This window comes from Neophocaena asiaeorientalis, unplaced genomic scaffold (genome assembly GCF_003031525.2).
Source record: "Neophocaena asiaeorientalis asiaeorientalis breed wild unplaced genomic scaffold, Neophocaena_asiaeorientalis_V1.1 scaffold134, whole genome shotgun sequence".
Classification (NCBI taxonomy): domain Eukaryota; kingdom Metazoa; phylum Chordata; class Mammalia; order Artiodactyla; family Phocoenidae; genus Neophocaena; species Neophocaena asiaeorientalis.
In genome coordinates this window covers 28,361,328-28,374,446 of record NW_020185339.1, presented here as the reverse complement: position 1 = coordinate 28,374,446, position 13,119 = coordinate 28,361,328, and positions in this window count along the sequence as shown.

Genomic DNA, 13,119 nt, shown 5'->3' with positions numbered 1-13,119 from the left:
ACACACACACACACACACACACACACACACACACACACACACACAGACTCACAAGCTCAGGCTTGATTTTAGCAGAACAAATGAAGGACCCAGAGCCAGAGCACTGCCTCACTGCCCCACTTCTCCTCCCTGGCCGAGCTCCACTTACCTGCTGTTCCCTTCTCGGGGCCGCCAGTGGGCTCTGAGCACCAGATCTCTTCCCACAGTCACTCAGCCTACCTGACCCCTTTCCCGCTCTGCCTGGGCTCTGGACACCAGCCCTGACCCCCAAGCTGAGTGTCTCTCAAGCACTACTCCTCCTGCCCTCCCACACCTCTGGCCCTCCTGGGATGCCTTTTTGAGGTTGCCAAGCTTGAGTGCCCATCTAAGCAGGGAAGACCAGCAGGAGAAGCAGCCAGAGGAACACGGGAATTCACACTGGTGAGGCTTCTTGGGCAGCAGAGTGGACAGCAGGATGGACAGGGTGGACTGGCCACTCTGGAGAGGGTGGGCACGCCCTGCCTTGCCCCATCTCAACAGGACCATCTCCCAAGCTTACTCACACACACACACACACACACACCCCAGGCCTGTCTGCTCTGCAGAAGTCTGTTTCCCTGGGGCTCTAGGCCCTCTTTCTTCATTGCCCACCAAGCCTTTCCCATCTGCTTTCCCAGGGGAACCCTCAGTGATGGGTCCCCCCGCAGAGATCTCCAAATTTTCTAGTCTCTTTCAGCCTTCCGGAGGAGATAAGGCATATCAAATCTGCGATCACTGCAGCTGCCCCATTACAATCCAGCCCCTACACTTCCCACCTCGGTGCCTCCCTCCTGCCTCATGAAGCCTTCAAGGCTGGGAGGGAGGTCAGAATGGAGCCCATCCTGGCAAAATGAGAAAAGATTAGAGCAATACATTTACTGTCAATGGCAATAAGGCTGCCTGAACAGGGGAGGAGGAATATTGAATTTCAGGCACTCCGGGGTCTCGATGCAGGAGCCCTGGCAGCCTGCAGCCCCAGGCCTGATGGAATGGGGAGGGCTGGTCCCAGCCCCAGCCAAATGGGGACCCTGGTGCCCCAGCCCTCCTGTCTCTGTATCGACCCCATCCTCCACAGTCACCTGCTGGGTTCCAGTTCCCTCCTCTCCCCTCCCATCATTTCTCCCTTTCCACTGCCAAACTTGTTTCCCCGCAGCAGTTCTTCTACTGGCGCAGGGTGATGGAGCAGAAAGAACGCTGCTCTAGGGGCTGGAAAGGAGGCCTGGGCTCTAACCCCCCTACTGCATCCAAGCCGAGAGACTTCCTGCAAGTCACTGAGCATCTCTGAGTCTGGGAACAGAGTGGGCTGGGGGACAACATGGCATTTGACATCCTGAGGTCACTCAGCCATCCATTGCTTCAGTGGTCTTGGGCAACATCACTTAACGTCTCTGAGCTCCCATTCATCTATAAAGTGGGGGTGAAGCAAATAACAAGACCTAACTATTTCCTAGGGCAGCAGTGATATGAAAGCTGTAAACAGTTTTGAGGGTTGCAATGTCTTGTTTACGTGGAATTCGTGGTATGTTCCCTGGCTGAAGAATGGGACTGAGCTTCGACCAGATGCTCCAGATGGCTCCTTCTGGCCCTAGGATCCTGGCTCTGGGCCCTGCCCTCCCCAGTGAGTGGAGGGTGTAACCTCTCTGGAAAGGCACATCAGGCAATTTCTTGGTCAAACAGGTCTGAGCTGAGGGGTCAACTGTCCTGGACCAGTCCTGAAAGACATTCTGGAGGGGAAGATTTTAGAAGCAGCTGGTCAATAGTATCTCTTTCCTAGCTCATCCTAGCCTTGTGTCTACATGTGAATGGCACCCCCTGGAGTTGGGCAGTGTGGCATGTCTGCCTAGATGGGAGTGAGACAACTGCGGCCCAGCCTCCAGGTGATGGACAATGTGCGAGGCAGGGAGGCTAGGGGATGGACTTAACATTTATTTCTAGGCTGCCTGGAAACACATGCAGTGTTTTTCATTTGATATGTGGTCTACACAGTAGCCTGAGAGGCAGGTATAATTGACACGGAGGTTGAATAACTTGCCCATTGTTATCTGCTGGAAGGAACTCTGACTCAGGTCTGCTGGGTCCCATCACTCCACACTGCCTCCCGCTGGAGCAGAAGGCTCGAGGCTTCAGCCTCAGTCCTGGCTAGCCATGGCCGAGCTGGGAAACTGGGCAGATTTTTAAGAGAATGGCACTTCTTAACCAACTTAGCACAAAGACTGCCTTGGAAAGTGTAGAGCCCTGCTCAAATGCCTTAGACCTCCATGTGCTTCTTTTCTGGTTCCAACCTCATTTCTCACCCCACCTCCTCTGCGTGGTCCTCCCCTCTGGGCCAGATCTCCTCACTTCATTTTCCACCTGACACATCATGCTGATTCCTCTCTCCCCGTCCCCCTCTACCCATCCAGATCTCACCAATCCTTTGAAGCCTAGATTAGGGGCCTCCTCCTCCTTGAAGCCTTGCCTACCACCAAAAGTGGCAATAAGCATAGACTTCCTCAACTTACTAGTCACTTTTTATGAATGTGTCCTGATTCCCCAAGAGAGTCCCCAACGGATTCTCCGAGGACACAGGCTATGTGTCCTACCTCTTTTTAACCTTGGGCTTGCCTAGACTCTGGTACATATTGGGTGTTAAAAAGACTTTTGTAGCTGAAGGTGATGATCGTGGTGATGGTGCTTATGACAGAATTCACATTTGAGTTTAAAGTAGAGGTGGGGGGACTTCCCTGGTGGCGCAGTGGTTAAGAATGCATCTGCCAATGCAGGGGACACAAGTTCAAGCCCTGATCCGGGAAGATCCCGCATGCTGCAGGGCAACTAAGCCCGTGCACCACAACTACTGATTCTGCACTCCAGAGCCCTCGAGCCACAACTACTGAAGCCCACGCACCTAGAGCCTGTGTTCCACAACAAGAGAAGCCCACACCACAATGAAGAGTAGCCCCCGTTCGCCGCAACTAGAGGAGGTCCGCGTGCAGAAACGAAGACCCAATGCAGCCCAAAATTAATTAATTAATTAATTAATTTTTAAAAATACTAATAAAGTAGAGGTGGGGATAATTGTGACAGTGGTGATGACTGTGACGGCAGTCATGGTGGTGAGTTTGAGAGCATGGTGGTGTTGGTAAGTGACGGTGGTGATATTGATGATTTGAAGATGGTGGTAGTGATGGTGACAGTGGCTGTACTAATTATCTATCGTTGCATAGCAAATTACTCGCAAAACTTAACAATTCAAACAACACATTTATTATCTCATAGTTTCTGTGGATCAGGAATCTGGGCATGGCTTAGCCAGGTACCTCTGGCTCCAAGTCTCTCACAAGACTGCAACCAAGTTGTTCGCATGGGTTGCAATCTCATCTATAATCTCCACCGGCGGAGAATCTGCTTCCAAGTTCACTCATGATTTTTGGCAGGATTCAGTTCCTCTTGGGCTCTTGGATCTTGCCGGGTGTTGGCCTGAGGCCTCCCTCAGTTCCTTGCCATGTGGGCCTCTCCACAGGGCAGCTGGCTTTCCTCAGTGCAAGAGGGAAGCCACATCTTTTTGTAGCCTCATCTTGAAATAACCTTCCGTCACCCCTGCTGAGTCCTATTCACTAGAAGTGAGTCATTAAATACAGCCCACACTTGAGGGGTTAGGATTACACAAGGGCATGAACACTAGGAGGCAGGGGTCACTGGGAGTCACCTTAGAGGCTGCCTACCATGATGGCTATGGTGGTGATGATGACAGTGGAGGAGGAGAGTTGGAGAGTGGTGGTACTGAGGATGGAGAACGCGATTGGATCAGGATGGCAAGGTATCTGAGAGTGAAAGTATTGGTGTCCAGTCCATATCAGAGTTGGAAAGTAGTTCCTCCAAACTAGATCTGAGCAGAGGGGTCCAGCTGACTAGAGCCAGTTATACAAGACCCCTCTCCTCCACCACACTGCAGTCCATTCCAGGTCCAGGTCCAGGTCCATTCCCCTAGAGCCCTCCTTCGCCATTAGTTTCTTTGCCAATCACCCCACCCTAGGCTGATGTCCTTCTTTAGGCAATTAATGAGCTAAGTAATTGCCAAATGGAGAGCAATAACCACTAGCAATCGAAGGGAGGAGGGAAACGAGAGTGGTCAGAGGCCCAAGGGAGACAGAGAGGTGCTGCCAGTTTGGGGACTGGGCTGTGGTTCTTTCAAGTCGGATAAAGCATCCACTCCATCCCATACTGAATCCTCATGTCCTTGGTCTCCAGCTCCACATCCCCATAGGTCACAACCCACCGCCACCACCACTTTATCTTCTCTCTCTCAATCCTTCACATAGGCTTTAGGCCACAGCTTCCCTGAGCCCACGGCAGCCCATCCCCCTGCCTCCATCTCCTGCCTCTAATCTCTCCCTACTTCTGACGACCTGCTGTTTCTTAAAATCCCCCCAACATCACTCCTGTTCTTTAATAAGCACAGAAGGAGCTCACCTTTTTTTTTTTTTTTTTTTTTTTTTTTTTTTTTTTTTTTTTTTTTTTTTTTTTTTTTTTTTTTTTTTTTTTTTTTTTTTTTTTTTTTTTTTTTTTTTTTTTTTTTTTCTTCTTGACCTTGCCACGTGGTGAGGCTTGAGGGATCTTAGTTCCCCGACCAGGGATCAAACCTGGGGCCCTGGCAGTGAGAGCGCAGAGTCCTAACCATCGGACCACCAGGGAATTCCCAGAGCTCACCTTTCCTGATGCTTCATACCTTCAACGACCACCACCAAGCCCCCTAATCCAATGCCAATGCCAGGGTTTTCAGGTCTGGCAATGCAAAATAAAGCTTACTTCTCTGGAAAAGTCTCTTTAGGCAGCCATGTGATACTGGGTGTCATGGGACCAAGTCCTCCTCCAGTAGGATCGCCAGGTTGAGTGACAGGGATAAAATATATTAGCTTGGGAGTCAGGAGACCGGGACTCTAATCCCAGCTTTGTCACTCACTAATCATTTATGCCACTTGGGCTTTCTGGTCTCAGTGTCCTCATCTGTTTCATGGTGGTAGTTGAAGGTGAGGGGTGGATTAGGTGACCTCTAAAGACCCTGTCGGTTCTAAACTTTGATTCTGCTTCCCATGAGAAGGGCGGAGGGTGAGTGGATGGTGACAGCTATGCTGGAAAGCCTAGGGCCACACGGCTGAAAAGTAATTTCAGTTTACAGAGGCTCATCAAACCTGGTCACAGTGAAGAACCTTCATCCTGTGCATTGTAGGAACCCAAGGCAACCCCAACCTTCCTTTTCTGCCTCTTCCCAGACTCCCCACCCCCAAGTGCACACCCTCTGCATCGCCAGCTTCCCCTCTGGTCCCTCTTCAGTACAACCAGGTAGTAGCCATCTGCCAACCCTTTCTCTAACTCACCTCTTTTGTTTCCTCTCCCGCTCCAGACACACCTGTACTCTCCCCACCCTTATTCAGTCCTTTGCTTCTTCTCTCCCGGACCTCCGTAAGACACCTCCCACCCCCTTGGTCTATGTGACATCTCTCTCTCCTGGTTCTTCCTTTTGACCAATCTTTCTCAGTTCCCTTTGTCTTTCAGCCTCCTTTCCTGCCTCCGGTCCTCCTGTTCACCCCTTAAACTTGTGTGACTTCCCTAAGGCTTTGTCCTTAGCCATCTCATAAAGGTACCACAATAACAAAAGCAAAAACAACTAGGATTTAATGGTGCTTATACTGTTCAAAAGGGCTTTCACATGTATTTTCATTAGATTCTCCGAGGTAAGCCATTCTCTCCCATTTAATAGAAGTCAGTTTTGCCTTCACAGAGTGTCTGAAAACTGTGCTTTCTTTTTTATTCTCTTTGCCACTGCCCTAATTCAAGCCCTTAATGCCTCTTCTTAGACCCTCGCTTCAGCACCTAGCTGACAATAGTGTAGGTCTTAGCAGCCGATGAGAAGGAAAGAATGTAGTTCCAGTTAAACAACTGACCAAGGGCTTTAGACTTAACTGAACCAGACCAGGCCCCACTCAGGACACAGTGGGCTGTACTGTAAAGATAAGGCAGTCAGAACCAGAGTCGTTTTGGGGAAGAGATTAGGGTCACACATGAAAATTCAAAATCTATGGTCGGCCCAAGTGTAAAGAGGAAAGTTCCTGATGAAACAAGCAAAGGGCTGCATAATGAAGTCTAGGAGAATCTCCCCGGAAGCCCCACCTCGCCAGGACCTTTGTGCCCGGTCCCAAATCATCTCTAATCAACCCAATCTGTGGCCTCAGCCTGCTGGAGCAGGTAAACCTTGACTCTCTAGTTTAAGTCAGGAAAATCCTACCCCAGGAAGGAAAAAGAATAAGAATAAAGAAAATAATCTCAGAAATATTGAACAAAGAAATTTAAATGCATGATATTGTTTTTATAATGGCTTTTTGGGGCAATTGTTGTAATACTCTTCTTTTTGTCTGCCTTTAAAGATGTTTAAAGCTTTTAGGAAAACCTGATTTATGAAGAGTTTGATTTCATTTGCAATCAAGGTTTAAATATTTGGGGAAAGATAATTTGCCAAATTTATAAGTTTTTGGTATATTGGTTGTATAAGTAGTAGGAGAATATTTAGGGGAATGTTAATAATTGAATAAAGATTAACAAATTGGACATCAAAGTAGAAAAAATAACGAGTATTTCTCTCCACGCCCCAAAGTGCCTAAGATATTAAAGAATTTATCATCTTAAACTTCCCATCTGTGATTTCTGCTGTCTTCAATCAATTCCCATTCTATAGCAAACACCTCTGTGACCCCATTTCCTCATCTATAAAATGGGATGGTATTATTACCTACTAAGACAGTGGTTGTGAGGATTTAATGAGAGAATTCCTTCCATACACTTAGAACAACACCCAGTACACAAACGCAGTAATGTTGGCTGTCTTTATCTTTCCCCAATACCACTTTGATCTTGCCACCTCCTGCTGAAAACACTTTAGTTGCTCCCCAGTCACCCCAGACAAATGTAACCTCCTCCACATGATGTCAGGAACCTCTATGTCCTTGCCTCTCCCTGCTTTGCTATTCCCCCTCACCTAACAGACAGACAAAGTTATCATCTCTTTGCTTCACCCTGGTCCCTGTCATCATTTCTTCCATACTGTTCCTATTCCTGAAATGCCATGCCTCCCTCCCATGCCATTACAGCCAATTCAGACTCCTACCCATCCTTCAAAACCCATCTCAAATGCTACATCTCTCAAGACACTTTCCTGGTCATCATCAACTCTCTCCCTGCTTGGAGCACTTTATTTATTGTTTCCTGGCAAACATCACATTCAGTGTCATGCATCAGAGTCAATTACCTATGTGTCTGGTCATCCCAGTTGGGCCAGAAGCTCCTGGAAGGCAAGATCCACTTCTAGGTGATCTTGGGGAACACACGGCTGCCCTGCCCAGGTCCTGGCGTGTAATAGGTGCTCAACTAACAGGTGGTGGATTCCTCTAGTTCTGGGTAGTTGTGTCAGCTAAGCAGAAGCGGCAGGGACCTTGGGGGACAGGAAACGGAGACAGCCAGCAGTCTTTGTGGGCCAGGGCCCATGGGGCAGATGGAAAGATGGCAGAGCCAGATTCCAGGAGCATGTGGAGCTGTGTCTGCTTAGTTCATCAACATTTCCCCAGACATTCAGCCCCTCAGTCAGTCAACATTTTTTTTAGACTCCTCTGTGCCAGGCTCTGTGTGAGGTGTGGCACAGCCAAGACTGTTGCCACTTCCTGAAGCGGTACGCCCATGTGCCCGAGCTCCTGTGTGTACACATACATGTGCCCATGTGTGCACCGCACGCGGCCTGAGTCCTTCCTTGCTCCTGACCAACCCAGCGTCTGTGAGCCCAGGCTGAGGGCCGCTTTCCCCCTGTTTCCAAACAACCCCCCTTTCAGCGCCAGCGCCTACCTCCTCCCCCTGTTGGGGCTGCCGCTGATGATGAAATCTGGCTTGCAGCACCCTCTTCCCCCCCTTCCTGCAGGCCTGGGAGAGGATTAAGCCGCTGGAGTCTGAAATCGGAAAGATCCCAGCTTCTGCTCCCCAGCACCTCACACGCCCCCTCCCCTCCCTGCCCATGCAAAACCAGAAAATTAATCTCCCCCTCTGCCTGTGATATGGCGGGCTGCATTACAAGCTGGGCGTCGAGATAAAGCGAGGAGCTGCGGGACGGCGGACCAGTGCTGGGGCCCCAGGTGGGGCCGGCCTGGGAGATAAGGGCCTCCCAGCTCCATGAATTATTCACCGGCACTGCCTCCTCCGGCTCGAAGGCTGCCCTGGGCGCTGAGATTGCGCCTTCCAGAGAAGGCTGGTTAAGGTGGGAGGAGGGTGGGGGGCAAGAGGGGAGAGAGGAAGACTGTTGTCAGCTGGGGACAGCTCAGAGACACAAGCGCCCTGCAGGACCAAGTGATTCAGAGAGAGGAAGGTGTCTCCAGCCTAGGGAACCCCCAGACCCAGCCATGACCCCCAGGAGTGCTCCTCATTCATGCAACTCACTAAACACCATTGAACAGCTGCAACGGCCAGGCTCGGGCCAGGTCCTGACATCCCAGAGCTCGAGATGCAGTCCCTGCCCTCAAGGTGCCCAGGATCCAAAGCACCTACTGAGTGTGGGCAGAGCACAGTCCACGGCCGATTGCCTGGTCCACAATCCTTCCCCTTCCCCTCTTCTGGAGGTCAAAATAGCCGCTGCCCACTATGAGGGAGCACCCTGCCTTGGGAAGATAGTGTCAGGGGAGGACAGAGGACAGACCTGCTCCCAGAGTAACTAGAGCCCACAAAACAGAGAGAAGGCAGCTGGTGCAGGAGGGAACTGGAGATCAGGGGTGGGTAAAGGACTAACCCGGGAAGTTTCCTGGAAGAAGAAAACCCCAGGTCCTCTGTGGGTCTTTTGTTTCTCCTTTGTTCGCTCTTCTCAAAGGCCCAGAATTTTAAAGCAGTGAGGGATCTTAGCAGTCTCTTCCTTATTTCCAATTCTCTATTTCTCCGTTTCATTACCTTTACTCTCTGTCTTAATCTCTCTCATCCTCCCTCCCCACATCTGCCCTTTTAATCTCTGCCTTGCCTCCAGTTTCTCTCCCTCTTTCTTGCTCTCTGCCTTTCTCTGTCTCCTAATCTATGTGTTCTCTTTAATCATCCCTTCCTTCTGAAGCCATGACTCCCCAAATCACATGATGACACACAATTTGGGACGTGTGATGGGAGAAAGGTGGCCATCTGCCGGACCCCCCAGGGAGGAAAAAGAAGTGTCCATCATAGTCCTGGATGTGCAGATGAACTGCCAAGACCCTGAGAGAGAGGCAACAGTAGCAGTATGGGGAGAGAGCCCCCAAAGGTGTACTTGTACAGGAAAGAGACTAGGCTACCCAGAGAACTGGGAGTGAGAGGTGCTGGGAGTGGGTGAGGATCAGAGGAGACCCCTTCCGGACAGCAGTAGTGGGGCCCAGCATAACAGGCAACCTTGAACCCACTGATTCCTGTAGCAGATATGGTGCCCAGTGAACAAAGCACTACGTTCTGAGACCCACATTATGTTGGAGAGAGAGGGGTGATGTGGGGAGACGGGGAAGGTGTGGAGAGTGAAGAGGGGCCAGAATGAGACGAGAACATGGAGAGGAGAAAAGGGTGAGCCCCCAAAAGATGAAGAAAGCAGTGATTTTGGGGGGGAAGGGAGGAAAAGCTAAGTGGGGCACGGGAGAGATTAGCGAGAGGAATGGGGAAGAAGAGAGGACAGGATAGGATAGGCCGGGGGTGGGGAGTAGGGTAAAGGCAAGGGTAGCAGAGAAATGAGGGAGGAGGTGACATGACCACGTGGACCAGGGTGAGAAGATGAGGGTCAAGGGGCAAAGTGGAGTCCGGAGGGGTGGGGGAGAGGTGTGTCGATGGGTCTCATCAGCCTCAGGTCCACAGTCCCTTCCCACTGTCTGCTAATTAACTCCTTAACTGTCTCTGCATTTGCTGAGCTCACAGATGAAGTGGTTGCAGACAGATGGGGGTACGTGTGATTTCAAGCACGGGGAGCAGAGAAGAGCTGACTAGGAGTCCCAGGGGGCCTTGCCCCGCCCTTTGCCCTCCCCCTTATCCCCCTGTCTCTGAGAGGCTGGAGGGTGCTTCTGCACCTAGAGCAGATGGGGCCATCTGCCAGGGAAGTGTCCATGGGGAATTTGCCCCATCAGCCTCTCAGGGATGAAAATAATACTTGCCACTACTGATGAAACACCTACTGTTTACCGGGCAGACATTTTTCATCACTGTGGGCATTAACCAGATTTTATGGTTTGTGGAGAAAGGGAGGCTCAGACAGGTTAAGGAACTTGCCCAGGATCACACAGTGCTGGTGTGAGAGAGGTGGGATTTGAATCCAGGTCAGCATGATGCCAAAGCCCTGGGTGGGTCCTAGCCAGATGCCTCATGCAGTGGAGGGCGGGATATCTCCAGGCCTATTTCTCTCTCAACCCCAGGAGAGAAAGTGTACTGAGGTCTAGGGACTGCAGTGACCAGAGAGGAGGGAAGTGTGGACAAGAAGCTGGGAGGAGGCTGAAGGAGCTAGATCTGTCAAGGCCTGAATAAGAGGTAGGTGGGCCCAGAGAAGCAGAAAGGAGCAGTGTGACACTAATCACAGCCCTTGGATCCCTCAAGTGTCGTCTTACCAAAGCCAACTTCCCCTTTTCCTCATCCCTGTGCTGCAAACCCCTGTCAGTATGACTTGCCCCTCTGCCACTCGCTGCTGTCCCGTCCCTCAATTTCCCTCGGTTTTTGCTAGACTAGATTCAGGTGGGTGTCAGCATATTCATCTCTCCTCTGAAACTGACAGACTTTGGCCCATGTCTCCGGGGCCAATCCTGGGGCTGGACACAGGAAAAGCCTCAGTGGAGGTTTGCAGAAATGTACAGGGCAGGGATGGGGGGGATGTGTGCAGGGATCCATCTCACCTCCAATGAAGAGGAAACAATAGCAAAAGGGACTCAGGTTGTACATAAGAAAGAACTTCTAAAGCTGGGGCCTGACACACAAGGAATCATAACCGAAGCCTTGATTGAGACCCGTGGATTCTGAAGGTCAAGGTTTCTCAAGACCGACTGCTATATATTACAGGTCTTGAAAAGTTGGGAAATCTGGGCCCCACCTCCGGAGATTCTGATTTAATTGGTCTAAAGCAGGGCTACAGCAGCAGCAGTTGAAAAAGCTCCACAGGTGATTCAAATGTGCAGCCTGGGCTGAGAACCGCTGTCAGATTCTGCCCTGATTCGGCTGCACTGGCGGCTTTACCACTAGATTCGAACACTAATGTTAATAATGATGGTTATTACTTATTGAGGATTTACTGAGTACAGGTCAATGTACTAAGCAGTTTCTATGCATTCGCTCATGTAATTCTCAGAAACTCCTGTGAAATAAATATTATCCCCATCTTACAGATGAGGAAACTGAGCTCAGAGAGGTCAAGGGACCTGCCCATGCTAATGAATGGCGGGACCAGGTCTGGAATCGGAGATTGCCTGATTCTCTCTTGTCTTCCCCCAGACTCCTCCTGAGACTGCTCCTTGGCCTCAATCAGTCCTTGCCTGCCTCCACCTCATCTCATCGCCTTCCTTCCTCCCCCGCTGCTCCCTCAGTAACATCCCAGGTGACTGAAGCAATTTGCAGCCATTTGAAGAAGCTCCATGTGTCATTCAACCTGCAAGGGTGGGGAGTTAGGGGAATTACAGATGCTCCAAAATGGTCCACCCCTCCTCCCGAGGACAGTTGGAATTCAGGAATCAGACTCTGCCCAGTGCTTCCTCAGGTCCCCCTGCTTGGGGCCCTCCCAGGTTGAAATCCCACTCCCAAATGCCCCTTTTGGTTGATTCTAAGTACCTGGGAGGGTGCTGCCACCCAGTGGCTACCCAGGGACATGGCAGCCCTCCGGAAAGGCCTGGTGCTGCTGGACAGCTCCCCAATTCAAGAGGAGAACCTAAGATCCTCCCTTCCTTTTTTGGTAGCGCCTTGCCCAGGTACCTAGTTAATGGATCCTACTCTCCCTCCTCTGCAGCCCTAAGCCAACCCTCCCTCGAGGGATCTCCAGCTCCCTTCCCTGGCTTCCCATGTGCCCCGTGGCCCCAAGCCCTCACAACTTCTCTTCCAACTTCTTTCTACTGTGCCAGCCCCTTCTCATTACAGGTTCTCATTCTAACTTAAATCCCTGGGAACACACCTCTCACCTTCCTCTCCCTGAGCTGCACCAGCCCGCAAGTGGAGTGAAGGAGTGGTTAGAGATAGAATTCTGGTCCCGCCCCCCCCATCATCCGACACCATCAGACCTCAACGGTCTTCGTGCCAAGAGCCCCTAATGAGCATCAGCAAATTAACAACTTCCCTTTGATTGTTCCTTCTCTGTTAATTGGATAGGGAGGGCCCCCCAAGACCTCTTAGAGAGGGAGGAGGAGGAGAGAGGTGCGAGCTAGAGGAGAAGCACCCCTACCCCCAGGCCTGGTCTCAGTGCCTCAGAATTCAGCTCCATCCCTGAGTACAGCTCCCCTTTCCATCCCTTCCTCATCCTGTCCACCTCCCCCCAACCCTACGCCCTCTCCCCGCCCCGCGTTCCCTTCCCTTTCCCTGTTTCTCGACTTCAGTCCAATTTCCCTTCACCTCTGGCTGTTTCTCCCTCCTTCTCTCTGCTCCTTCTTTAGAGGTTTGGCAGTGAGGAGCTGCCAACCCGCCCTCCCCAAGGCAAGGCCAAGGCTACAAGGATGGGGTTTGGGTGGCGGAGGCTGCGTGTTTGTTTATATATGTACATGTGTGTACAGTGTCACATGTAGGTGGGGAGCAGGGATAAGCGCAGGTGAATACTTGTAAGCTCTCGAGCTCCTGCCCTGTGGGCCAGGCTTCTGGGCTGTGTGGGTGTCTGTGGGAGGTGCGTGGGGCTGTGAGTGACGTGGTGTGACTCTGGTCTGTATATGTGTGTGTGTGTCTCCACACGGGCAAGTGCTTGAATCAGTCAAGTGTGACTCGGAGCTTGCCTCTGTGTGTGTGTGTGTATGTGTGTGTGTGTGTGTGTGTGTGTGTGTGCGCGCGCGCGCGCGTGCCACCAGAGGAAGCAGCAGCAAGAGGCAGGAGCATCGATCCGAAGGAGACAGCGCAGGGAGGGGGACGCTGGGGGCAGAC